This window comes from Cornus florida, unplaced genomic scaffold (genome assembly GCF_030987335.1).
Source record: "Cornus florida cultivar Cherokee Brave unplaced genomic scaffold, ASM3098733v1 CherokeeBrave_3.0.0_Hap2_Chr01, whole genome shotgun sequence".
Lineage (NCBI taxonomy): Eukaryota > Viridiplantae > Streptophyta > Magnoliopsida > Cornales > Cornaceae > Cornus > Cornus florida.
Window position 1 is genome coordinate 54,351,629 of NW_026775571.1, and position 26,278 is coordinate 54,377,906.

At 36.8% G+C, this 26,278-nt stretch overlaps 1 non-coding gene and 1 pseudogene across 1 annotated transcript; one reads left to right on the forward strand and one right to left on the reverse strand.

The window, feature by feature from the left end:
- Positions 1-2,103: 2,103 nt before the first annotated feature.
- Positions 2,104-2,210, forward strand: LOC132282702 (small nucleolar RNA R71). Its single transcript, XR_009471828.1, has one exon. It is a non-coding gene; the product is annotated as a small nucleolar RNA R71 (small nucleolar RNA).
- Positions 2,211-24,240: 22,030 nt separating this feature from the next.
- Positions 24,241-24,339, reverse strand: LOC132284204 (small nucleolar RNA R71; annotated as a pseudogene).
- Between the last annotated feature and the right edge of the window lie 1,939 nt (positions 24,340-26,278).

Consider the following 26,278-nt stretch of genomic DNA (forward strand, 5'->3'; position numbering starts at 1 on the left):
AAATGCCACCCAACAAATGGTTCTCTAGAGAACTTGTTGGATTTGATCCAAAAGGAATTGATGGTCCTTTATTAATGTAATCATTGGGCTTCCATGCCCTTTCAAACTTTGCTTTTGAAACAACATTCTTTGCTTTCAAGTTTAAAGATTGATCTTTTGAAGTTTTATGTTCAAGCAAAGACTCGACTTTATCAAATTCATTGTCTAAACACTCTTCTACAACACACACTTTTTCATGTTTGTCCATTGAATTCGGGGTTGGATTAAAGATGTTCAACTTCACCTTTATGTGGCCAAATGAGATTTTCATTATCCCCGTCCTATAATTGATGTTGGCACTTGCGGTTGCCAAGAAGGGACGGCTAAGGATAACTGGAATTTGGCTCTTGGGATTCGAAACCGGTTCCGTGTCTATGACAACGAAATTAATGAGGAAGAAAGTCTTATCAATCTTAATCAAACATCCTCAATGATACCCCGAGGCTTTTTGATGGATTGGTCAGCAAGTTGTAAAACCACCGACATCAGTTTCAAGTCTCCTAAGCCTAATTTAACATATACTAAATATGGAAGAAGGTTAACACTTGCTCCTAAATCTAAGAGAGCCTGATTAATGACATGGTCACCGATGATGAAAGAAGTAGTAGGTGAACCAGGGTCCTTAAACTTTGGGAGAGTGTTGTGTTGCAAAATAGAGATCACTTGTTCGGTTAAGACCATTTTTCTTGGTACTTGGCTCTTGTTCTTCCTCTTTTGGGTGCAAAGATCTTTCAAAAATTTAGCATAAGCCGGAATTTGTTTGATTGCATCCAAAAGTGGAATATTGTTCTTCACTTGCCTAAACACATCAATAATTTTATTGGTCTTTGTCTTTTGCTTTTCAAGAGAAATGGATCCTTTCAAGGCATCCGAAAATGGAGCTTTTGGCTCAAAATCTTTCTTTGAAGAATTTTCAACACAAGAATCCTTAGAATCATTTTTCAAATCATGCTTCAAATCATCTTTCAAATCATTTTTCACAACTTTCTCAATAAGATGATCATGCACATGCAATGGAGGAATAAAATATGAAATGGGACGGGTGTCAACTTTGGGTTGCACCGGTTCACTCTTTTCATTGGGAATACCTACTTGGTTATCAATAATTCTCCCACTTCTCGAGGTTGTCACCACATTGACATGTTCAATTGTGTGACCTTCCGATGAGGAATGAGTCTCCACAACACATTGTTGCTTTGGTGGGCATTTAAAGGCATCTTCCCTTTCTCTCCAACATTCAAAGTACTAGCTATTTGTCTGACTTGGGTTTCTAGCCTAGTAATGGATTAAGAATTAGAATGAAGCAATTGAGTGTTCGTCTCTAGAGTGCCCAGAGTGGTCAACACTTTCTCCTCAAAAGCGGGACTCCTTGAGTTTCCATAAGAATACGATGATTGGTTAGGGAAATGAGAATTTGAAAATTGATTTCCATGTGATGATTGAAAAGAAGATCTATAACCTTGGGAACCTTAGCTTTGCATTGGAGGTGGAACATACTTGTTTTGAAAACCACCTTGGGGAGGGTTTGAGCCTTCCCCTTGGCTTTTCCAAGAGAAGTTTGGATGGTTCCTCCACCCTGGATTATAGTGTGAGCTATAGGGATTATTCCCTTGGTTAGCAAAGACAACATTTGCTTGTTCATGGTTCTCACTTTGCACATGTCCATAGGGACAATTGGAAGTAAAATGCAAGACACTTGAACAAGTCATGCAAGATTCATTAGATGCATGATGATGAACATGATTAAGGGAGGAAGATACTTGATTTGCCAAATTTTGGTTGATCAAGAATTGATCAAACCTTTGAGACAAAGATTTCATCTCGGCGGCTATGTCATTGGAGTTGTCAACTTGATATAAGCCAACATCCTTCCTTCCACCTAGATTTCTACCATTTTTAGAGGACAAAGATCTATGCATTGAATTCTCACTCATGCTTTCATACAATTGCCACACATCATTTTTATACTTGTCAAGATAAGAACCACCCATAGATGCATCAACCATATCCTTGTGATTATCCGGTAAACTTTCAAAGAAATATTGAACTAGTTACCACTTAGGTATGTCATGATATGGGCACTTCCTAAGCAAGTCATTAAACCTTTCCCATGCCTCATAAAACATTTCCCCATCCTTTTGAGAAAATTCACGAATGGAAGTTCTCATTGCATTGGTCTTTGATATCTGGTAGTACTTTTTCAAGAACTCTTGTTGCATTTTTGCCCAAGAAGTTATCGAAAAATATCTAAGATTGTTAAACCAATATTTTGCCTTGTCCTTAAGGGTAAAAAGAAAAAGTTTAAGTCTTAAAACTTTTTCTGGCATGTCTGTGTATTTCACGGTGGAACATAATTCAAGAAACTCATCCAAATGCTTGTAAGGTTCTTCACTTGGAAGTCCATGATAGTTGGGAAGCATTTGAATGGTTTGCGGTTTAATCTCATAATGATGTGCTCTAACTGGGGGCAATTTTATGCATGTAGGTGCATTGTATTCATTAGGCACATAATGGTCTCGCAAAGCAATGGAGGATTCACAATTAGTGGTGCTACTCGAACACCGTGGTTGCCTTGCATAATGGGAGGTTGTAGAGTAAAAATTGGCTGAGGCATTCCCAATGGAATTTGCCCTTATTGTTGTGGTTGGATGAATGGTCTTGGTATGCCCAATGGTACTTGAATATTTTCATGATGCACATTAGGGTGGAGGATGCCTTATTAGTCTATGTGACTAAGGTCCTCCATATGGTTGTCATTCAATTCCTCCATTGGTAAAATGGAGTGATAAGAGCTACCTCTTCCCCTAGGACTATGAACAACCGATTCAAGATGCAAATTAGGAGGGACAAGAGTATGATTTAATGACCTACGACCATGCATGCACTAGCAAAACAAATAACAAGTAAATAGCAATCACTTCGCCCCCACAACAAATTAATCAACAAACATTCTCCACATATATTGGTTCCATACTCCCATATTTAAACAATATGCAAAGAAAAAGTAAATTGCCTCCACGCGGGCTCACGATTTATCTAAGAATTGAAAAACTTGCCACCACTCTGGCTGACGATTTAACTAGAGATTGAATTAAAAAGATCTCACAAAGGGTCCTTAAGCAACTTCAACTCATTTTTAATTTTCAAGCCTTGCTATGCTTTGCAAATTTTATATTTTAGCTCCTCTTGTGCTTAGCTTAGCTCCTTGCTTTCAATTCTCCTTTGCTTGACTTCCTTGCTCAATTCACCTAGCCAAATAAGAACAAACACAATAAGTAACAAAAATAAAGCAAAGTAAAGACATGATCAAAAGAGTACGAATTCCTAATTATTTCCAAAACATGGCGTTGCCAATTCAATCCCCGGCAACAGCGCCAAAAACTTGGTGTTTGTCGCGGCACCAACGTCTAAAAGTGTGCTAAGAATGTGAATGTGCAATGTGGCCAAGTTTTAAATTTATAAAAGCTACTACTACCTCTAACTAAAAATACAGCTAAGGTGAGTAGGGATCGTCCCAAGGGATTGTGGGCATGTTTGCAATGGAAACAATATATAGGGTTAGTAGGTCGAGTGATCAAAAGATGGTTTGTTTGGTCGATTAAACAATAATGCAATTGAAATTAAAGCAAGTAAAAGGTAACAATTTAGAAAGTAGGGAAAAAGATATAGAGGAGAGGACTTGGGGTACTAAAGCTCACCACTAAGCTTGACTTCACTAGACACTAGCAATTGTATATCAATAAGAAAATTGAATTGTAACTTGTGTGTGTGTGTGTGTGTGACATTAATTGAAATTAGGCATGGATGGAAAATAATTATAGATTGTCTAACCAATATAGAAAGCACAACCTATCAAATGAGACCAAAACCCATTCAATGAAACCACAATTTATGCACACACAACTATCTAGAAACATACACCATTTGCATTCAAAAGTATGGAACACCAAGGAACAAGAATAAATTGTCCACCTATCTATGAATATAAAGCAACTACACTACATCTACATTAAAGACATGGAAATTAAATTAAGTAACCTAAAGGTGTGGCACAATCCATCAAGAAACAAGTGTAAACCATCAAATAAATTATAAGAGTGTTCAACTAAGCACTATTTTTTGACCATCTCTATATTAACTTCATCCATACACATAGACGTGCATAAACTCCACTAAATCTAGAGAAAAACACATAAATCATCAATTGTAGCGCCATATGGTTAGAAATAGATAATCAATTAAAAGCATTAATCCATACACATCAAGTAGAAACCACAAGACATATATAAATCCAAGATCAAAACATTTATTACAAGCAAATCCCCAAAAATATACAAAACACTAGGTCTAGGAAGCAAACTTTGGGGCTACTCTAGCCCTAAGTAGATGTCTAGCCACTCATTAAAGTAGTCATCCAACCCTCAAAGGCTATCTCCATGGTAGGAATAACCTCTTTCTTGATGGAAACCCTAGAAGAATAGAAGAACTACCAAAGATGTGTAAAAGCTCTCTAGTCTCTATCATTCTCTCCAAGATATGAGATGTGTAAGTTATGATGAATGTTCAATATTTTTGTGTAGAAATGGCTCAAAATTCTTATATAGGAAGCTTAAGTGTCACACCTAATGGTTTGGATTCGTGCACTAGGGCCCTTCCAATGATTACACCACGAGCCATTTTTTAATGAGCTGGACTTTGTTTTATTTCAGACTTGAGGAGGTTCGATCGATCGAACATTGGTGAGATCCATCGAATGCAGCAGAGATTGATCATCCTTGGTGGTGCCTTTTTGAATAAAGACAAATCTCTGAGATATTTTTGAGATATTTTGGGAAAAAGACAAAAGTGGTAGGTGGGGTGGTAGGTGTGGATAAGATCGAATAATTTCGATCGATCTAAGAAAGGTTGGATCAATCGAAGATGGTGAGATTTTTTGGATAAGGACAATTACTTAGATCCATCTTGATGAGGCCAGATCGATCTTGCTCTGATCAATCGAAGGAATGTTGAGATCGATCGAACTTGCTGTTTTTCTACAATTTGCTTCCACTTTGCTCCTTTCTTCCATTCAGCTTGAGATTGTTTCTTTTAAGCTCTTATTTGGCTGAATTAACTTATTTTTTGGGATAAGTACCTAAAAAGGGCAATAACACGAAATTACTGTAAGATGGAAAAATAAGATAGATAAAGGTCCTAGAATACCTAAGCTTAAAGGGTTTAAATACGTACTTTTCAGCCCTCATCATTGATTTTCCCTTTGACACATGGTAGTTCATAAACCCTTGTGATACCACAATACAGTTCTTAGAACTCCTGAGATTTTTTTTCAACTTAGAGATCTTGAGTTTAGGGTTTTGTCTTTTGCAAAGAATGTGTTGTGAGTTGAACACTTCTAATTTTGCTTTCTCTACTTCTTCTTTAATTTGGTGACCAAAACTATTCTGGAGATTTGAAACACAACTTTTACTTCCTTTTTCTTTCTCAAGTGATATCTTCTTTGTGACTGACTTTAGTAGGTACAAGATAATAAGAAACATAGAACATTGAGAAGACAGAACAATCTTTACTTGATTAAGAGTGTCTTGATGACATTGCTTCAACACTTGACTTCTTAATGTAAAGTATTTGTGGCTTTGATTCTTCAGAAACAGTATCATTCAAATCTCCTTTGCTTTGTAGATCAGCATTTTTGATACTCTGAATAGTTTGACCATTTCTATAGAAAGATTCCAATGTCACCCACATATCTCTAGCTGAGCAACAGTCATTAATTTTGTTAAGCACAGATTTGTTCAGTCCACTGGTTAACACCTTCTTTGATCTTGTCTAATTTGATATAGAGTTCATGTTAGTAGAAGTGTAACCTTCTAAATCTAACATATATCTTCCATTGATTGCAGCATCCCACACATCATATGACAGAGACATTAAGTAAACTTCCATTCTTATCTTCCAATTTTCAAAATTGGTACCATCAAACCGTGGTACCTCTCAATGCACTGGCCTTCTAACATACTTCAGGAATCTTTTCTGTAGTCTTTGTTAATACATTGGTTGTGCAGAGTAAGGCTCTGATACCAATTATTAGACCAAGAGGGGGGTGAATTGGTCAGTTTAAAATTTTTCTGGTTCTCAATCCAAACCAATCAAACACATATCTGGCACATTACACAAGATATACAAGGAATCCCTCTCAATAGGGAAAAACCTTAGTTCTTAGCCTCAACCAATAATTTCTCCACTAGTTGTATACAAGATGTTACACACTCAGCTGTCTTACTCTCTGTACACACCTTGTAGCAGTCAAGACACTAGCTTTCACACTCTCTACACACACCCTAGCTCAACACAGTACTCATAGCACTCCCCCTGTCCTAAGCAACCCTGCTTGGACTCCAAGGCTCTTAATAGCTTAACCAAAAATGGGATGAGGTATTAATGCCTCACTACCATTTACAAAAAGGTGTCACTACACCAGACACAATCTACTTCAGCTGCACCACAAAATCAGATTGAATATACAGTTCAAAGTACACAACAAGGTCAAACCCTAGCTTCACTTTCTTCTGCAATTAATGGATACACTTCATTATCACAATGCAGCTTCAACTAATGATCACACTTGGTTTCCATAGCCTTGTCACAGCCACTAACACTTGCTTGAATGAATTCCACTACTCGGTAAACAAGGTAGTTTAAGATAAGAGCACTCAAGGCACAAACCCTAAATTCAAAGGTATAATAGTCACTTCATAATGCAAGCTTTAGAATGGTCTGAAAATGTCTTCAACAGCTGTCATAGGCTAAGATACACTTGTTCAAGAGATAAACTTAGGGAAACTAGCAAGGTATAACAATGTAAGTACTCAACAGCCTTGTTACCCTCAAAACCTTTGGCCTCAAAAGGGTGAAACTATAATTCTGCCTCAATAACAGCCCAACCTTCACTTCCTCAATCTTTAATGGATGAAATGCCTTTGCTCAAATGATAAGAACAACACATTAAGCAAAGTATAAAGATATAAGTTCATAGTAGCCTTTTTTTCTTCAAAACCCTAAAAACTGCCTTATAAGGGTAAGATTGGGATTCCACTTGAACTGGTTGCCAAATTTGCTTCTCACAATATTGAAACAGCTATATAATCTAACACAATAGATGGTATACACAAACACAGCACGATAAATTAATTTTAATTTCAGTTCAGCTAATTTCAAACAAAACTTGAGCTTTCAAAGGTATTCCGACCACAACTCTTAATTTTTTAGCTTCTCCCTTAAATAGTGACCCCGACAGCTTTGTTTTAGTGAATAAAACTTGCTTAATTGGTTGCACAAGTTGTATAAGCAAGATTAGAACATTCTACCTTAAATTCAGCTTTAAAACACCTTTCTGCAAGTTTAGTTTTGCTGTAACTAACAAGACTCTGTACTGAGGGTATAAATGTAATTCTACTATGTCTTAGGACTGAACAAGGCTCTCTTAACCTTAGGTCATATTTTCAAATAAGCTCAGAAGTCAAGAACAACAACATATCAGCAAATATCAACCTCAAAAACTATTCTCAGCAAGTTTTTGCAGAAAACTGGTATCTAGGGGTAATTTTGTCAATTGGAGACTGTACTGCCTTTAATTCAATTTATTCTAACTTAAATCATAAATGTAAACTTGCTAGAGTGATGTTTAGTACATAAAAAGCAAGTTTTATTATAGCTCATTCACAGTAGAAGTTGAATCAGCCTAAAAACCTAGTGTCAAAGGGGTTTTACAGTTCAATAAATTTAAGGGTTATTTTCTATGATGAACTAGAGGTTATACACTCTTGATTTAACATTCTAATCATGATTAAGTGAGTATAAACCATGTAATATCAAGATATAGCTCAATTAAGTTCAAGGATAGCAACTATACACCAGAAAATCAAAATAGAGCAGGTTTGAGATATGAAAAGTTGTATGAGCTAAAGTGTGACAATGTAAGTCACTTCTACAGATTTAAATGCTTCAAATATACTTGCTAAAGCCTTACTTTGACCCCAGAAGTAACCACAGCAATTTTGGACCTCCAAGACCTCCTTCTTGCACTAGAAAATCTGAGTTATATTCTTTATTGAGATTATAACATCTTCATGTTAAATTCAGAGAACAAATGCTGCTTAAATCATCAAGAAAACTCTCTGTAAACATTGTAAACTTTCTGCTCTTGAATCCTCACTCTTTTTCAGCTCAAAGGCTCATTTTGGGCTCTCTCTCTATTGCACACACCCTATTATTGCTGTTATAACAACATATATATACCAAGAATTTGTTGCCCTAGTGTGGATAAGGACATTCCATTACTAGCCAATCATAGATAGTGATATATTCTGACATTGTATACTATGAATGGACCAAGCTACCCCTTATACATCAAATACCTTTTTCTGCAGCCTTCAAGTGTCAATGTACAATGTTGTTATATGCATCCAAAAGAATTGTATTTCTGTCGATATCTTCTATCACTAGGACCACTGTGCACATGGCACATTGTTGTGAGTCCTTCAACAGCCTTGAGAATTCAGTGAAGTACCAGAATTGCCCTCACATTGGACTTATAATTTCTGTAGCACCTATCTATGTGTATAAATACTTGAGTATAACCTTTGTGGTGTATATCAGCATATAAAAGAAGTATAACTATACACATACAAGAGTACAATGACTGAAATACCCTTGTGATACCAATATTGAGTACAATGACTGAAATACCCATGTGATACCAATATAGAGAGAGAATAGCCATGAACACTTTTGACTTCCATTTGACATTAATAGGGCAAACCTCAACCAACACGTGCCCTCAAGGTATTATCACCATCAGTAGCCATGTCTGACCTATAAGATTCTCCTAACAAGTTAGAATTCTTTTTAGGTTTTCTAATTCGCCTAAGAGTTTTCTCAAGTTCAGGGTCATATTCAAGTGTTAGATCTGACAAGGAACGGTGACGTGACATGCACTATGTCTAATGGTGAAAGCAGTAACAAAAAGAAAAATTCCAAGTAAAAGAAATCAACAAGAACTCATAGGGGGTCCTGAAACTACAGCTTCTGTTCCTTAACCGTCTTCATCCTCACTGGTAGATTCCTACACTTGAAAAGAAAAAAGAATTAAAATGAGATATCAGAAAGTCCTAAAATTATAAATTAAAGTAGAACTAATCTCGAACTCAACAAAAACGTTACATAGTCCCAGGCAACGACACCAAAAATTGATGTGTGTAGAATTTTTAATTATAAAATACCACTCGCAATAGAATGAATCCTTTGCAGGATAGGGCTACTTAGAGAGTGTCGAACCTCAGGGACTATGGTGGTTTATCAAGTTTTTGACTAATACTATTTTAATTTAAGAAAGAGTTTGTTTGTCGTGTTATGATTCAATAACATAAACAAAATTAAACTAAATAAAGGACTGAGATCAGAGAGAAAAGATCTTCGGGATTAACTTCACCACGAACCCTATACTATGGTTAACTGCTAAACCTTGGGATTTCAAGACTTATGTATAATATGAAATTAAACTCAATAACATTTGTTTAATTCAATTTAAAGAAAGATTTTTCATGAATTTTAGTTAATAATAACCTATCTTTGGTTGACACGAATTATCTACCTACCTACATCTAACTAATATTGTAGCATAACTCGTCTTCTCTCGGCTTAGACTATAAAACCATTCATTCACAAAATACATTTGAACACCATTGCATGATCTCTATTCTTATTGCCCGAGAAACCCTTAGCCGCCAATCTCATACCATAAGAATAGGTTGAATAAAGTTTAAGAAGAATTAAATCTAAGATAAGGTATTAATTTCTAAAAAACTAATTTATTTCATTAAAATCCTAATTGCTTAGAATATCTAAGTTAATTGCTTAAAATCATGCAATCAAAATATATAAACATTTAAAATCCCAAAGTATAGAATAATCAAACTATAGTAATAGGATTCGGGTTACATCAATGCCCTAAGAGAGGAATTGGCTACTCATGACAATACAAGATATCATCTGTGTTAATGGACTTCATCATCACGGACTGCACTTCTCTTCTATGGATCTTCACCTTCAATGCTTCAGAGAAAACTTAGAAACCATAAAAACCACCAAATATTTACAATAGAAAAGACCTAAAGGAATGAGAGCTTTTATGTAGCCTTGTGCATCCTTTTCTAGAAGCATCTAACTTCTATCAATGATTGGATGGGATTTAGGTCTTCTGGGGTCATCTAGGCCCGTCTTGGACGAATTATGACTTAATTGGAATTAATCCTGCAACTTAGAAATCTTATTTAAGAGGAAAGGCTCGAGTAGAGCAGCTTCTGCTCGAGCTTTTTGGTTGGTACTCGAGCTTTTTGACTTGTGCTCCAGCCACTTAGCCATTTTTCTCCAATTTATTTTCGAAGCGTCTTTTTCATCAACACTAAGAATATTTTGGGACTTCTTCTTCAGGGTGCTCAACCAATTACAAATTATATATCTCATATGACTAATACTCGTGGTGTATCCATTGGCTGTATGAATGATATATAAGCGAGGTGTAGGAGTTTAAGTGTTAAGAAAAGTGGAGTCGGATGTCATATGATTACAACAAGCAAAATCAAAATACCAATTTGTATTCTTGCCTAGTGTGATAGAAAGAGAAGGGGAAAATGCATCCTGTAATCTAGTCAACACTTGATTCATAATTGCCTCATGGCCAGTTGCAAAGAAGGCTGACAGCGAAGCCGTTGGTGATGGTGTCACCATTCACCACAAGCTTAAGAGTGTGCATTAAGGCGAGGGCCAAGTTTTACATTTATAAAAGCCACTACTATCTTCACTAAAAATATAGTTAGGGTGAGTAGGGATCATCCCAAGGGATTGGAGTCGAATTTGGTTGTTGAATCACTATTAGGGTTAGTAAGTCGAGTCATCAAACAAATAATTGGTTGGTTGGTTGGTTGGTTGAACTAGAGAGCAAATTAAACTAAATAATTGAATGCAATAAAGAGTAAGTAAGAGAGAGAGATCTTGGGGTTTAGAGGTCACCACCAAACAATACTTTTCTACACCCTTAACAAGTGACTAATGAGGGAAATATGTGTTGCAATATTGATGTGTGTGTGTGTTTGGTTGATTCAATTAGCAAGGATGACCAATTAAGTATATATTGTCTAAGCAACATTTGAAAAGCATAATATAATCTAACAATTAAGTATATATTGTCTAAGTAGCATGTGAAAAGCACAATATATCTAGTAAGTCATTAATCCTTTCATTAAGCTCACAAGCTAAATACACCACAAGGTTATATGTTACTTGCATTCAAAAGTATGGAACATCAAACAACAAGCTTGGATTGTCCTCCCATCTAACAACTACACTACCACTACACTACAATTAAGCTAATGACATGAAATAAAACTAATTAAACTAAGGGAGATGCACAATCCATCAAGAAATGAGTATGAACCATCAAGAAAATTATAAGAGCATTCCATTAAGCACTATGTTTTGACAATCTCTAGATCTATAGCATTAATACACATACACATGCATCAATAACACAAGAAATAGAGACAAACACATGAACATCTATTCTAGCATACATAGACATATGGATAGAATGAAATGATCAATTGGAAGCAAAAGACCACATAAATCATTGAATAAACAAGATCTATATATATCAAAGTGCCAAAACATGTATTACAACACTAATCCCTCAATAATACACAAAATCAAGATGTAGAAAGCATGCTTGGGGCTAACTCTAGCCCCAAGAGGATGTCTAGCCACTCATGATAATACTTCTCTAACCCTTAAGGGCAAACTCCATGGAAGAAATCTACTCCTTAGTTGATGAAGAGCTCCCAAGCTTGTGTCTCTAGCCTTCTCCTCCTTTCTTCCTCCTTAAGAATAGCCTCCATTGTAATAGATGGATCTCTTTCAAAAAGTGTATCATATTCTATATATAGCTATGTCAAGTGACACACAAAATGAGCTGGGGTCGAGCACAAAATATTCTACGATGATTGGATAAGGACAGCTTTCAATAAGCTGGAAATTTAACTTTTTCGCATTGGAGGAAGTTCGATCGATCGAACCTTGGACTTGGATCGATCGAACATAGCTAAGATCTATCAAACTGAAGTTGGATCGATCCTCAATGGTAGCGCCTTTTTGGATAAAAACAAATTTAAGATATTTCAAAGATATTTTTGGGAAAAGGACAAAAGTGGTTGGTAGGGTGGTACATCTGGATAAGATCAATCATTTGAATAAGGACAAGGTAGTTCGATCGATCGAAGAATGATGTTGGATCGATCAAACTTTTGAGATCTCTGAAAATGTCATCAAGGCTCAGATCCATCTTGGAGTGCTGAGATCGATCATGTTGGATCGATCAAACTTTGATCTGAGATCGATCGAAGATGTTGAATTCCACCTTTTGCTTCCACTTGGCTCCTTTCTTTGATTCATCCCAGAATTGCTTCATTTCTGCTCTTATTTGGCCGAGTTAGCTTATTTTCGGGAGAAGTGCTTGAAAATGGAAATAACACGAAATCAATCTAAAACGGTAAAGTAATATAGATAAAGGTACTGGAATACCTAAGCTTAAGGGTTTTAAATATGCACTTTTCAGCGCTCATCACACCCCCAAACTTAAATATTGCTAGTCCCTAGCAATGAACTAGAAAGTAAAGGAATGAAATGAACAACTAAATAACTATGTACTAGAAAGTAATAAATGGATAACGCCACTTTCGTGGGGAACACAATTGCATTTAGCATATGCAACAAGCCTTTTAAACCCCTAGGTTACCCCTAGTGGACAAGTAAAGTCTCGTGAGGGTTTCCAGAAATGATACCCACAAACATTAAGCTCATTCTTTCAAAAGAGACACTAATATTGCAAACAAGTATTGGGAGAAAACTACCTCAAGTATGCAATTTTTCAAACATTTCTAAGCAATCTCCCAAAATCTCAACATCAAGCAAACAAATATGGTCCTCCACACATCAAGAAAATGATCATATAAATCAAAACAACTCTAGAATCCTTTTTGAGTGGACCGGCATCAAATGTGTTGTTATCTAATCCAACTAAAAAATTAATCACATCCTTACCCTCAAACTAGCACACAAATCTAGTACCGATCATTAAGACAAAAAGTGGACCTTTTATTAAAACTTTATTGTTCTAGATGAGCTTATTCTTTTCACTTATTTTTTTTTTTAATTTTTTTTATTAAGGATCAAAGATGGAAGTATGGTGCAATGTGTTGATCTATTAAGCTTTCTAGCGATTCATGAGATCGAGCGTTAGGTCAATGACTCCCAAACCAGACGGCTTTAGGGCATTAGGCGTTCAAACACCCCTACAGACTTACAAGCTCAAATCAACTAAACTACAAATCAAGACAACCTCCATCTAATCATTTCCCACTTCTCACCTTTTGGAAGAAGTCCTCACTTTTTATTGCTTTTGCAACTTTTTTTTTTTTTGGTAAGCAAGTTCAATTATTAACCTAGAGTTTAGGCCCTCCACCTTTCATCGTGAGAAATTCAGTGCTTGATGAGGTTAGAATCCCGGCTACTTAGTGAAAAAGGGTTGTTATCCGCCTTTATCAAGAATAAAAGCTTTCAATGCACTACTAGCCCACTTGGGATATAACCAATTCAATAATCAACAAAGCATGTACCCCACAAATGAATGCTAGTGTGCACCTGTGCTAGTGTAGAATCCTAGAGTGAATCTCAAAACAATCACAAAATCAAGATGATGTGGACCACAAGTGCAAGCAAGATATCAATCTTTCGAAAAATTTACTCCTAAATGGCATCCACAAGGTATACAAGGAGTATTGGACTCTCAAGTCAAGCAATTTTTAAATTTTAAATAATATAATCCTCAAAAGATCAAAATCATTGCTAATCAATCTCAAATCTCAATCATGCATTTAAAACTCAACTTTAAGTAGAATGCAACAAAGACACCTTACCCCCAAACTTAAACCGCACATTGTCCTCAATGTGCAATGAGAACAATGGAAAAGATGGAAAGAGTATACCGTGGTGGCGAAAACATGAAGCCCGGCAATAATCCAATTCGAAAGACTTCTCCCCCAAACTTGGCATCAAGAACCTACTTAAATAACCACGCTAGCAAACTCACGTCAAATATCAAATGGGATAAGAATAATCAAGCATACAATCTAAGACAATATAACACAATAAGAAAATGAGATATGAGATCAAGCCCTAACTCAAGCATAAAGTATGCATAACTACACATAAGGGCACCATGGTGAATCTTTTTAATTAAATTTTTTTTTTTTTTTTGTTCGATCGATCTGACAAAGAGGTAGAATATGCAGGTTTTTGGGTTCAGAAATTTTTTTAAGTGTTGGGACTTGCAAATCGATCCAATGATGAAGTTAGATCGATCGAAGAACTTCAGATCGATCTTGAAATGTTTTCGATCAATGAGACAGAGAGCTGAAATATGCAGGTTGATACAGGCTCAAAATTTTTCAAAATGTTAGAGCTCAAGATCGATCGAACTTTAAAGTTGGATCGATCTAAGGTCTTCTGATCGATCTAACATAGAACTGAGATCGGAAAATTTCCTTAGATCGATGAGATAGAGAGGTGATTTGGATGCAGGTTTGCTGCAAAATGAAGTTCGATCGATCGAACTCTCATTTGAGATCGATCAAACTCATGCAAAATGCTCAACATGAAAATGCATGCAATCCTAATCACAGTCCCTAGCCATATGTATGAACCCAAAGCTAATATCTAGACTTCGCAAGAAATGAAATTTAAGATAGAAATGAGGGAGGAATAGGGTTTTGACACCCTACGAAATGCTTTTGCTAGTTTTTAACGTCTCTAGCAAGATATTGGGCTCTTTTAGCCAGGATCAAAGATCTTGTTATACATCCACTCCTTGTTGGGGTGATAGATGATTTGAACTCCACCCAACAAATGGTTCTTTGAAGAACTTGTTGGATTAAACTTAAAAGAAGCTTTTGGTCCCTTGCTAATGTAATTTTCTATATTTTCATACACCGGGTCAACTAGATGTGTAGCTTCCAAATGTCTTTAAAAGACTTGACCCTCTATGTAAGGTTTCAACCTCTGTATTAACCTTAAAAATGTTTCCCTTCTTCAAATTTTTTATTTCAACTGCCCCATGAGGTGCAACAGAGATGATTTCATAAGGACCCTCCCATTTGGTTCTCAATTTCCCAGGAAAAAGTTTCAGTTTAGAGTTGAAAAGCCAAGCTTTTTGACCGGGTTTCAAAGAATTTTTCACAATATGCTTATCATGAAAGGCTTTGGTTCTTTCTCTTTAGAGTTTAGCATTATTATAAGCATTGTGTCTCAATTCTTCTAACTCACTCAATTGAAGTAGCCTATTCTCTCCGGCTTTATCAAAGTCAAGATTGAGTTTTTTAACCGCCCACAAGGCTTTATGTTCTAACTCAACCGGAAGATGGCAAGGCTTTCCATATACAAGCCTATAAGGAGACTGCCAATGGGAGTCTTATATGCCATCCGATAAGCCTACAAAGCATCATTTAGCTTCCTTGACCAATCCTTCCGGGTGGTGTTAACCGTTTTCTCAAGAATATGCTTAATTTCCTGATTAGACACTTCAACTTGCCCACTTGTTTGAGGATGGTAGGGAGTGGCTACTTTATGAGTGACGGAGTACTTAAGAAATAAGTGCTTCAAGAATTGATTGCAAAAATGTTTTCCTCCATCACTTATTATAGCCCTAGGCATACCAAAACGAACAAAGATATGGGATTTAATGAATTGAATGACCACGGAGTGGTCATTTGTTTTGGTAGCACATGTTTCCACCCACTTGGAAACATAATCAACGGCAAGAAGAATGTATTGAAAACCATAGGACATATGAAATGGACCCATAAAATCAATGCCCCATATGTCAAAGATCTCAACAACTAGTATATTGGTCAAGGGCATTATATCTCTTCTAGACATGGTCCCCATCTTTTGACATCTCTCACATGATTTACAAAAATTGTAGGCATCTCTATGAATAGTGGGCCAAAAGAGCCCACTTTGAAGAACCTTCAAGGCAGTCTTCATTGCACTAAAACGCCCACCACATGCAAGAGTGTGACAAAACACTAGGAAACTTGGAATTTCACTCTCTAGAATGCATCTCCTCACAATTTGATCCGGACAATATCGGTACAAGACAGGGTCTTCCCAATAGTAATTCCGGATGTTGGCAAAGAAATGATTCTTTTCGTTCTTCGACCAAGAAGTTGGTAGCTTGCCTATTGCCAAATAATTCACAATGTCAGCAAACCAAGGCATTTTTCCATTAGAAATTTGAAAGAGTTGTTCATCCAGAAAAGAGTCACAAATTGGTAGACTAGGGAAATGCTCTATCGATAACCTAGAAAGATGATCAGCAACCACATTTTCGGTGCCTTTCTTGTCCTTGATTTCAAAATTGAATTCTTGAAGAAGCAAAATCCATCTAATTAACCTAGGTTTTGTTTCCCTTTTTGTCAATAGATGTCTCAAGGCGGCATGATCAGAATAAACAACAACCTTAGACCCTAAGAGATAGGAACGAAATTTATCAAGAGGATACACTATGGCAAGTAATTCTTTCTCGGTAGTGGAGTAATTCAATTGAGCTCCCGAGAAAGTTTTACTTGCATAGTAGATGGCATAAGGAAGCTTACCCACCTTTTGTCCCAAAACTACTCCCATGGCATAATCAGAAGCATCACACATAATTTCAAATGGCAATGACCAATTGGGAGGTTACATGATAGGAGCAGATGATAAAAATTCACGCAATTTATGAAAAGCGTCTAAGCATGCTTGATCAAAGATAAAAGGAGTTTCCTTGGCAAGAAGATTGCACAAGGGTTGAGCAATTTTGCTAAAGTCTTTGATAAAACAGAGATAAAAGCCAGCATAACCTAGAAAGGAGCGAACCTCTTTCACCGTTAAAGGTGGAAGCAATTCAAAAATAAGCTCAACCTTCACTTTATCTACCTCTATTCCTCTCCTTGAGATAATGTGACCCAAAACAATACCCTCTTGAACCATGAAATGGCTCTTTTCCCAACTAAGTATAAGGTTAGTTTCATGACATCTTTTAAGCACTAGATCAAAATTTTTGAGGCATGCATTAAATGAAGACCAAAAAATAGAAAAATCATCCATGAAAACCTCTAGATACTCTTCCACCATATCCGAGAAAATTGACATCATACATCTTTGGAATGTGGCAGGTGCATTGCATAAACCAAAAGGCATCCGTCAAAAAGCAAATGTGTTGAATGGACATGTAAAGGTGGTTTTCTCTTGGTCTAATGGGTCGAGGGCTACTTGATTGTATCCCGAATAGCCATCAAGGAAGCAATAATATTGTTACCCGGCAAATCTCTCTAGAATTTGATCAATAAATGGCAAAGGGAAGTGATCCTTTCTAGTGGTGGCATTCAATTTACGGTAATCAATGCATATAAGCTATGAATTGGCGGTACGCTTAGAGATTTCCTCACCCTTTGCATTCTTAACCACCGTGATCCCTAATTTTTTGGGAACTACTTGAGTTGGACTCACCCATTTGCTATCAGAGATTGGGTAAATGATTCTGGCATCTAAGAGTTTGACAACTTCCTTCTTAACTACCTCCTTCATGTTTGGATTAAGTCTCCTTTGGGCATCCCTAAAGGGTTTTGCATCATCTTCCATAAGTGTGCGATGCATACAAATAGAAGGGTCAATCCCCTTAAGATCAGCCACACTCCATCTTATGGCTTCCTTATTTTCTTTAAGCATACTTAAGAGAGCATCTTCTTGGTTTTTTTCAAGACTTGAAGAAATGATAACCGGAAGAGTCTCTTTTGGTCCTAGGAATGCATATTTAAGATTGGAAGGCAAAGTTTTAAACTCAAGAATTGGTGGAGAGACTAATGATGAGATCGGTGGAGTGCTAGAGAGTGGAGAAAGAGGTTCTATTGGAGTTTTCCAAGATGGAAAATCTAAGCTTACAACAGAGTCCATGAGATTGCTTACTTCATTCATTGATCTTTCATCATCAAACCCACAATTTCCATACATTTCAAGAAGATAAGAAGCAAGAGGATCATCAGATAAAAGAGATGAAAGACTATCCTCAATTGTTTGTTTCATTACCATCGTTGGAATTGATTCCTCAACAACCTCATCTAACACATCAACAAGGCAACACTCATCTTCATCTATGGGATGTCGACTTGTATGGAAAACATTAAGTTTAACCATCATATTGCCAAAAGAAAGGTCCATAATCCTGGATCTACAATTAATTGTTGCATTTGCGGTGGCAAGGAATGGTCTTCCCAAGATGATTTGGATGTGGTTGGTGGGATTAGCAACCAGTTCGGTATCAAGAACTACAAAGTCAACCCGGGAAGTAGAATTTATCCACTTTGATGAGGATGTCCTCAACCATGCCCCTAGGTGTTTTGACGGATCTATCGGCCATTTGAAGCACCACCGAGGTTGGCTTCAACTCATTCAACCCTAATTGGACATATACGGAGTAAGGAATCAAATTAACACTTGCACCTGAGTTAAGAAGAGCTTTACGTATTTCATGGTTTCTAATTACACAAGAAATAGTCGGAGCACCGGGATCTTTGAACTTAAGTGGAATGTTTTGTTGAAGAATAGAGCTCACTTGCTCCGTGAGGAACACTTTTTTAGGGCTTGGTCCCTTGCTCTTCCTCTTTTGTGTGCAAAGATCTTTTAGAAATTTTGCATAAAGTGGAATTTGCTTAATGGCATCTAAAAGAGGAAGATTTATGTTGACTTGCTTAAAAACTTCCATCATATCATGTATTTTCCCTTCTTGCCTCCCATAAGGCGAAGTTTATTTTAAAGCATAAGGGAATGGAGCTTTTGGCTCACAAGACTTTGTAATTTGAAAGGAAGATGGAGAAGATTGAGAGTTCCGGTTAGGAACCTTTTCATTTAAGGAAGTAGGAGTGGAATTGGGAATTGGATGGGTGACAACTTTAGGTTGCACCAATTCACTATCTTCCTTTGGTAGTTCAACCTTATTGTCCACTTGCTTACCACTTCTCAAGGTGGTGATGGCTTGCACTTGAGCTTCGGAAGAACACCCCGATGTAGGGTTTGCTTCCATACAAAATTGGGCTTTTGGATTCCTCTTGGGTTGACTAGGTAATTTCCTAATTTCTCTTGCATTCAATGCATTAGCTATGGTCCCAATTTGGGATTCAAGCTTTGATATGGATTGAGAGTGGGAATGCAACAAGTTAGTATCCTTCTCTGAGCTACCCAAGGCCATCAAAACCTTATCTTCAAATGTAAAATTACTAGAAAGTGCTTGAGGATAATGAAAGTCAACTTGGGAATCATATATTTGAGGATGTGAGAGGTCATTCATTCTTTGATGATGGAAAGAAGAAGAAACAAACCCTTGAGAACCTCCATTTCTTTTATGAGGTAGAATGTATTTTCTTTGAAAATTTTTAGCTTGATAAGGGCTTGAGCTTTCATTCCACAATGGAACATATGCATTTGAATAAAGGTGAGCAAATGTAGCATTAACTTGTTCAAAGTGTTCATTAACAACATGTCCATGGGGACAATCAAAAGTAGTATGCAAAACACTTGAACATGTCATGCAAGGTTCACAAAGATGAGTTGAATGATGAAAAGGAGATGAATTGATAGCCGGTTTTTGATTTAACAAGAATTGATCAAGTTTTTGAGAAAGAGTTTTAACCTCGGCTACAATTTCCCTTGAACTTTCAATTTAACACACTTTTACGCTTTTCTCCTTTTTATTAAAACCATGATCAAGCCAAGAAGTGTAATATTTGTGCAAAGAGTTTTCACTTATTTTTTCAAAAAGGTGCCAAATGTCATCTTCATGTTTTCCAAAATACGAACCTCCACATGAGGTATCAACTATGTCCTTTTGCATGTCGGATAGGCTTTCATAGAAGTATTGGACAATTTGCTATTTTGGAATACCATGATGTGGACATTTTCTTAGCAAGTCATTCAATCTCTCCCAAGCCTCATGCAACAACTCTCCTTCCCTTTGAGAAAATTCTCTAATTGAAGCACGCATTACATTGGTCAAACTTACGGGGTAAATGTTTTTTAAAAACTCATTTTGCATTTGTGCCCAAGATGTTATTGAATTTACCCCTAAAGTATTGAACCAATGTTTTGCTTTATTTTTAATCGTGAAAGGGAAGAGAAGTAATTTAAGAACTTCCTCCGGGACATCCATGTACCTCACGGTGGAATATAGTTCAAGAAATTCATTAAGATGCCTATATGGTTCCTTTTCATCTAAGCCATAAAATAGTGGACACATTTGAATGGTCTCAGGCTTGATTTCATATTAATTAGACTCAAAATTAGGCAACACAATGCAAGTAGATGCATGGTATGCATAAAGATTATAATGATCACGAAGGACCATTGGAGGAATTGGAGCTTGAACTCCGGGGCCATGTTGATTAAGAGGGGGATTTTGCATAAAACGTGGGTCTAAGTAGCCAAGATTTCCCTCTAGATTTTCCATGTGAATGCCTAAAATGAATGATATGACAAGGTCTATACAAGACTATAAGCGACACACAAACCACAACAAAACAAGCGCTCCTCCTTCGCAACAAGTCAATAATCAACAAACTTCTTCCACATACAATGATCCCATACTCCCATGCTTTGGTAACAATGTAAAGAATAATTAAAATGCCTCCACGCGGACTAACGATTTAACTAAGAATTGAAATACAAGCCTCCACGCGGGCCGACGATTTAACTAAGGGATTAAGTAAAGAAAAGCTCACAAAGGTCCTTTAGCACTTTAACTCCAAATTTAGCTTAACTTAGCAAATTTTTTTAGATTTTTAGCATTTTTTCTTGCTTGCTTAGCTCCTTTGCTTGCCTCCTAGCTCAGCACTGATGAGCACTGAAAAGTGCGTATTTAAACCCCTTAAGCTTAGGCATTCTAGTACCTTTATCTATCTTACTTTACCATTTTAGATTGATTTCGTATTATTTCCATTTTCAAGCACTTATCCCGAAAATAAGCTAACTCAGCTAAATAAGAGCTTAATTGAAGCAATTCTGGGATTGAAGAAAGAAAGGAGCAAAGTGGAGAAAGAAAGAAGCAAAATGAAGCAAAGCAGCAAGTTCGATCGAACCAAGTCCAAGGTTCGATCGATTGAACATTGATTGATCTCAGCACTTCAAGATAGATCCAAGCCTTGACCCAAAGCACTTAAGTCCAAAAGTTTGATTGATCCAACATCATTCTTCGATCGATCGAACACCTTTGTCCTTATCCAAATGATTGATCTAATCCACGGCTGTACAACCCACCAACCACTTTTGTCCTTTTCCCATAAATATCTCCCATAAATATCTCAGATTTGCCTTTTTCCAAAAAGCTCAGCTAGTTGGATCGATTCAGCCTAAGTTTGATCGATCTTACTTACTTTCGATCGATCTCACTTCCTTTCGATCGATCGAACTTCCTCCAATGCGAAAAAGTGAAAATTCTATCCCATTGAAAGTTGTCCTTTATCCAATCATTAGGGAATATTGTGTGCATGACTCCAGCTCACTTTAGGTGTCATTTTGACCTACCTATATAAGGATAAGGATTGCTTTTTCAAAGAAGAGCCAACATTATTTTTGATATCATCTCTTGGAGAGAAAGTTTAGAGGAGGAGGAGGCTAGAGACACCATTGGAGATCTTCATCAACAACGAGCAAACCTCTTCCATGGAGTTAGCCCTTGAGGGTTGGAGCATCCTCACCATAAGTGGCTAGACATCCTCTTGGGGCTAGAGTTAGCCCCAAGCATGCTTTCTATATCTTAATCTTGTGTATTATTGAGGGATTAGTGTTGTAATTGATATTTTAACACTTTGATATTTATAGATCTTGTTTATTCAATGATTTATGTGGTTTAATGCTTTCAATTGGTCATTTCATTCTATCCATATGTCTATGTATGCTAAAATAGATGTTCATGTGCTTAGCTCTAGATTTTATGTTATTGATGCATGTTTATGTGTATTGATACAATAGATTTAGAGATTGTCAAAACATTATACTTAAAAGAATGCTTTTGTGATTCTCTTGATGGTTCATGCTTACCTCTTGATGGATTGTGCCTCTCCCCTAGTTTATTTTCATGTTAGTAGTATAGATGTAGTGTAGTTGTAGTGTAGTGTTAAATGGGAGGACAATTTATGCTTGTTCATTTGATGATCCAAGCTTGTGAATGCAATTAGCATATGTCTCTATCCTTGTGTTGTATTTGGATTGTGAGCTTAATGAAAGGATTAATAACTTGTTTTGATTTATTGTACCTTTCACATGTTGTTTAGACAATATATGCTTCATAGCTTAGATATATTGTGCCTTTCACATGATGTTTAGACAATACATGCTTAACTAGTCATCCTTGCTTATTGAATCAACCAAATACATACACACCACTATTGCAACCCACTATTTGCCCTCATTAATCACTTGTCAATGATATAGAAGTGCATTGCTTGGTGGTGATCTCTAAACCCCAAGACTCTTCTCTCTCTTACTTACTCTTAATTACACTCTTTCGCTATTACTTAGTTTAATTTAGTTGCACTTTAATCAACCAACCAACCAATTGTTTGATCACTCGACTTACTAGCCCTAATAACGATTCCACAATCAACTCCGACATTGCTCAATCCCTATAATCCCTTGAGACGATCCCTACTTGCCCTAGCTATATTTTTAGTAAAGGTAGTAGTGGCTTTATAAATGTAAAACTTGGCCCTCGCCTTAATGCACACTCTCAAACGGATGGTAGGACGACGGCCATCACCAGTTTTTGGCGCCGTTGCCGGGGATTAGTTTATTAGATTAGGCAACGTCGTATTTGTGGAATTGATTAGGATTAGTACTTTTTTTATCGTGTTTTTACTTTATTTTTATTTTTCTTTTTGGTTACTTATTGTGTTATTCTTACTTAAGTAGGTGCATTGTTGGAAATGAAGCAAGCAAAGGAGCCATTGAGCATTCAATTCAAGTAAGCAAAGAAAGGAAAAATGCTAAAAACTTAAAAAAATTGCTAAGCTAAGCTTTAAAATTTGGAGTTGAAGTGCTAAAGGACCTTTGTGAGACTTGCTTTACTCAATTCCTTAGTTAAATCGTCGGCCCGCGTGGAGACTTGTAATTCAATTCTTAGATAAATCGTGAGCCGTGGAGGCTATTTTATTGTTCTTTGCATCATCTTTATTAAAGCATAGGATTATGGGTTAAGTGTTTGTGGAGGGAGTTTCATTACATTGTTGTGAAGACATAGTGTTTGTCATTCTTTGTGTTTCTTGTGTTTTGTATTGTGCATGCATGGGCGTCATTCATTAAGACCAACGCTTGCCCCTCTTGATTTACATCTTGAATCTATCATTAGAAATCCTAGGGGAAGGGGAAGTTCAAATAGAACCCACCTATCAATGGATGACCATAATGATGACCATATTGAGGACATTGGTCACATAGACCAACAAGGTATCCTTCATCCAAATGTGCACAATGAAAACATTCAAGTACCATTAGGCATGCCTAGGCCATACATTCACCCACCACCACAACAACAAGGCCAAGTTCCATTCGGAATGCCAAGGCCAATGTATGCTCCACAACCTTCCATTGTCAATCGAGGAATTCAAAATCAAGGTGTTCATGTTACACCTCAAGTTGTTAACCCACTACTTGCTTTGAGAGACCATTATGTGCCAAATGAATATAATGCACTCACATGCATTCAATTGCCACCATTTCGAGCACACCATTGTGAAATTAAAGCACAAACTATTCAAATGCTTCCTAACTTTCATGGACTCCCTAGTGAAGAACCTTACAAGCATTTGGATGAGTTTCTTGAAGTATGTTCCAACGTAAAATATACGGACATGCCGGAAGAAGTCTTAAAGCTTAAACTTTTTTCATTCACCCTTAAGGACGAGGAAAATATTGGTATAACAATCTTAGGCCTTTTTCAATCACTTCTTGGGCAGAAATGCAACAAGAGTTTTTGAAGAAGTACTATCCAGTTTCTAAGACCAATGCCATGAGGACCTCAATTCGAGAATTTACACATAGGGATGGAGAGACATTCTATGAGGCATGGGAATGCTTCAATGAATTGCTAAGGAAGTGTCCACACCATGACATGCCCAAATGGCAATTAGTTCAATATTTTTTTGAGAGCTTATCGGATAATTATAAGGGCATGGTTGATGCTTCTATGGATGGCTCTTACATTGATAGGCATGAGGATGACGTATGGCGTCTCTATGAAAGCATGAGTGAAAATTCTTTGCATAGAACACTATCATCCAAGAATGGTAGAAATTCACAAGGTAGGAAGAGTGTAGGCTTACATCAAGTCAAATATTCAAATGAGATAGCCGCCGAAATGAAGTCTTTGTCTCAAAGGTTTGATCAATTTTTGATTAACCAAAACTCGGCGAACCAAGTAAGTTCCTTCCCTAACCATTCTCATCATGTATCAAATGAAACATGTATGACTTGTTCTAGTGTTCTTCATTCTACTTCTCATTGTCCTCATGGATAAGTGCAAAATGAGCCTAATGAGCAAATCAATGCGGCTTTTGTGAACCAAGGGAACAATCCTTATGGTACTCATTACAATCCAAGTTGGAGAAATCATCCGAACTTCTCATGGAAAAACCAAGTGGAAGGCTCAAACCCTCCCTAAGGCGGTTTTTAAGGGAAGTATATTCCACCTCCAATACAAAACCAAGGATCCCAAGGTTATAGGCCATACCAATCACAAGGGAATCAATTCTCTAATTCTCATTTTCCCAACCAATCATATTCCCAAGGTAATTCTCGAAGTCCCGCTTTTGAAATGAAAGTTTTAAATGCTTTGGGCACTTTAGAGGCTAACACACAATTGTTTCATTCTCACTCTCAATCTATTGTAAAGGTAGAAACCCAAGTAGGGCAAATAGCTAGCACTCTTAATGCTAGAGAGAAGGGAAAGATACCTATTAATGCCCTACCTAAGCAACAATGTGTTGTGGAAACCCAATCCTCATCGGAGGGGTGTACCATAGAACATGTTAATGCGGTGACCACCTTGCAGAGTGGTAGAGTTGTGGACAATCAAGTAGAAATGACCAATGAAGAGAGTGAACCGGTGCAACCACAAGTTGTCACCCGTCCCGTTTCACATTCTATTCCTCCTTCATTGCATGTGCATGATCTTATAAATGAGAAAGCTGAAAAATGTGATTTGAAAAGCGATCTTGAAAATGATCCATTGAAGGAAGTTTTGAAAAATGATGTTGAGAAAATCTTGTTGAAAAGTGAATTGAAACCTAATTTGAAAACTTCTTGTGTTGAAGAGGCTTTAAAAGAAAATTCTTAAAATGTTTTCGAGCCAAGAGTTCCATTTCCGAACTCCTTAAAAGGGTCCATTTCAAAAGAAAAGCAAAAAGTCAAGACCAATGAGATTTTGGAAATGTTTAGGCAAGTAAAAGTTAATCTCCCACTTTTGGATGCAATCAAGCAAATTCCGGCTTATGCCAAGTTTTTAAAAGATCTTTGCACCCAAAAGTGAAAGAACAAAAGCCAAGCACCAAAAAAGGTGATTTTGACGGAGCAAGTAAGCTCAATTTTGCAACATAACACTCTTCCAAAGTTTAAGGACCCCGGTTCACCCTCTACATCATGCATCATTGGTGAACATATCATTAATTGGGCGCTTCTTGACTTAGGAGCAAGTGCTAACCTTCTTCCTTACTCGGTTTATGTCAAACTAGGCTTAGGTGAATTGAAACTGACGTCGGTAGTTTTGCAACTTGCCGACCGATCCATTAAAAAGCCTGGAGGTGTCATTGAAGATGTTTTAATTAAGATTGATAAATTCTTCTTTCCCGTTGATTTCGTTATCATAGACACGGAACCGGTTTCCAATCCTAAGAGCCAAATTCCCGTTATCCTTGGACGTCCTTTCTTGGGAACCGCAAATGCCAACATCAATTATAGGACGGGGATAATGAAGATTTCATTTGGCCACATGAAGTTGAAATTGAACATATTCAATCCAACACCCAATTCATTTGACAAGTATGAAGGAGAGGTC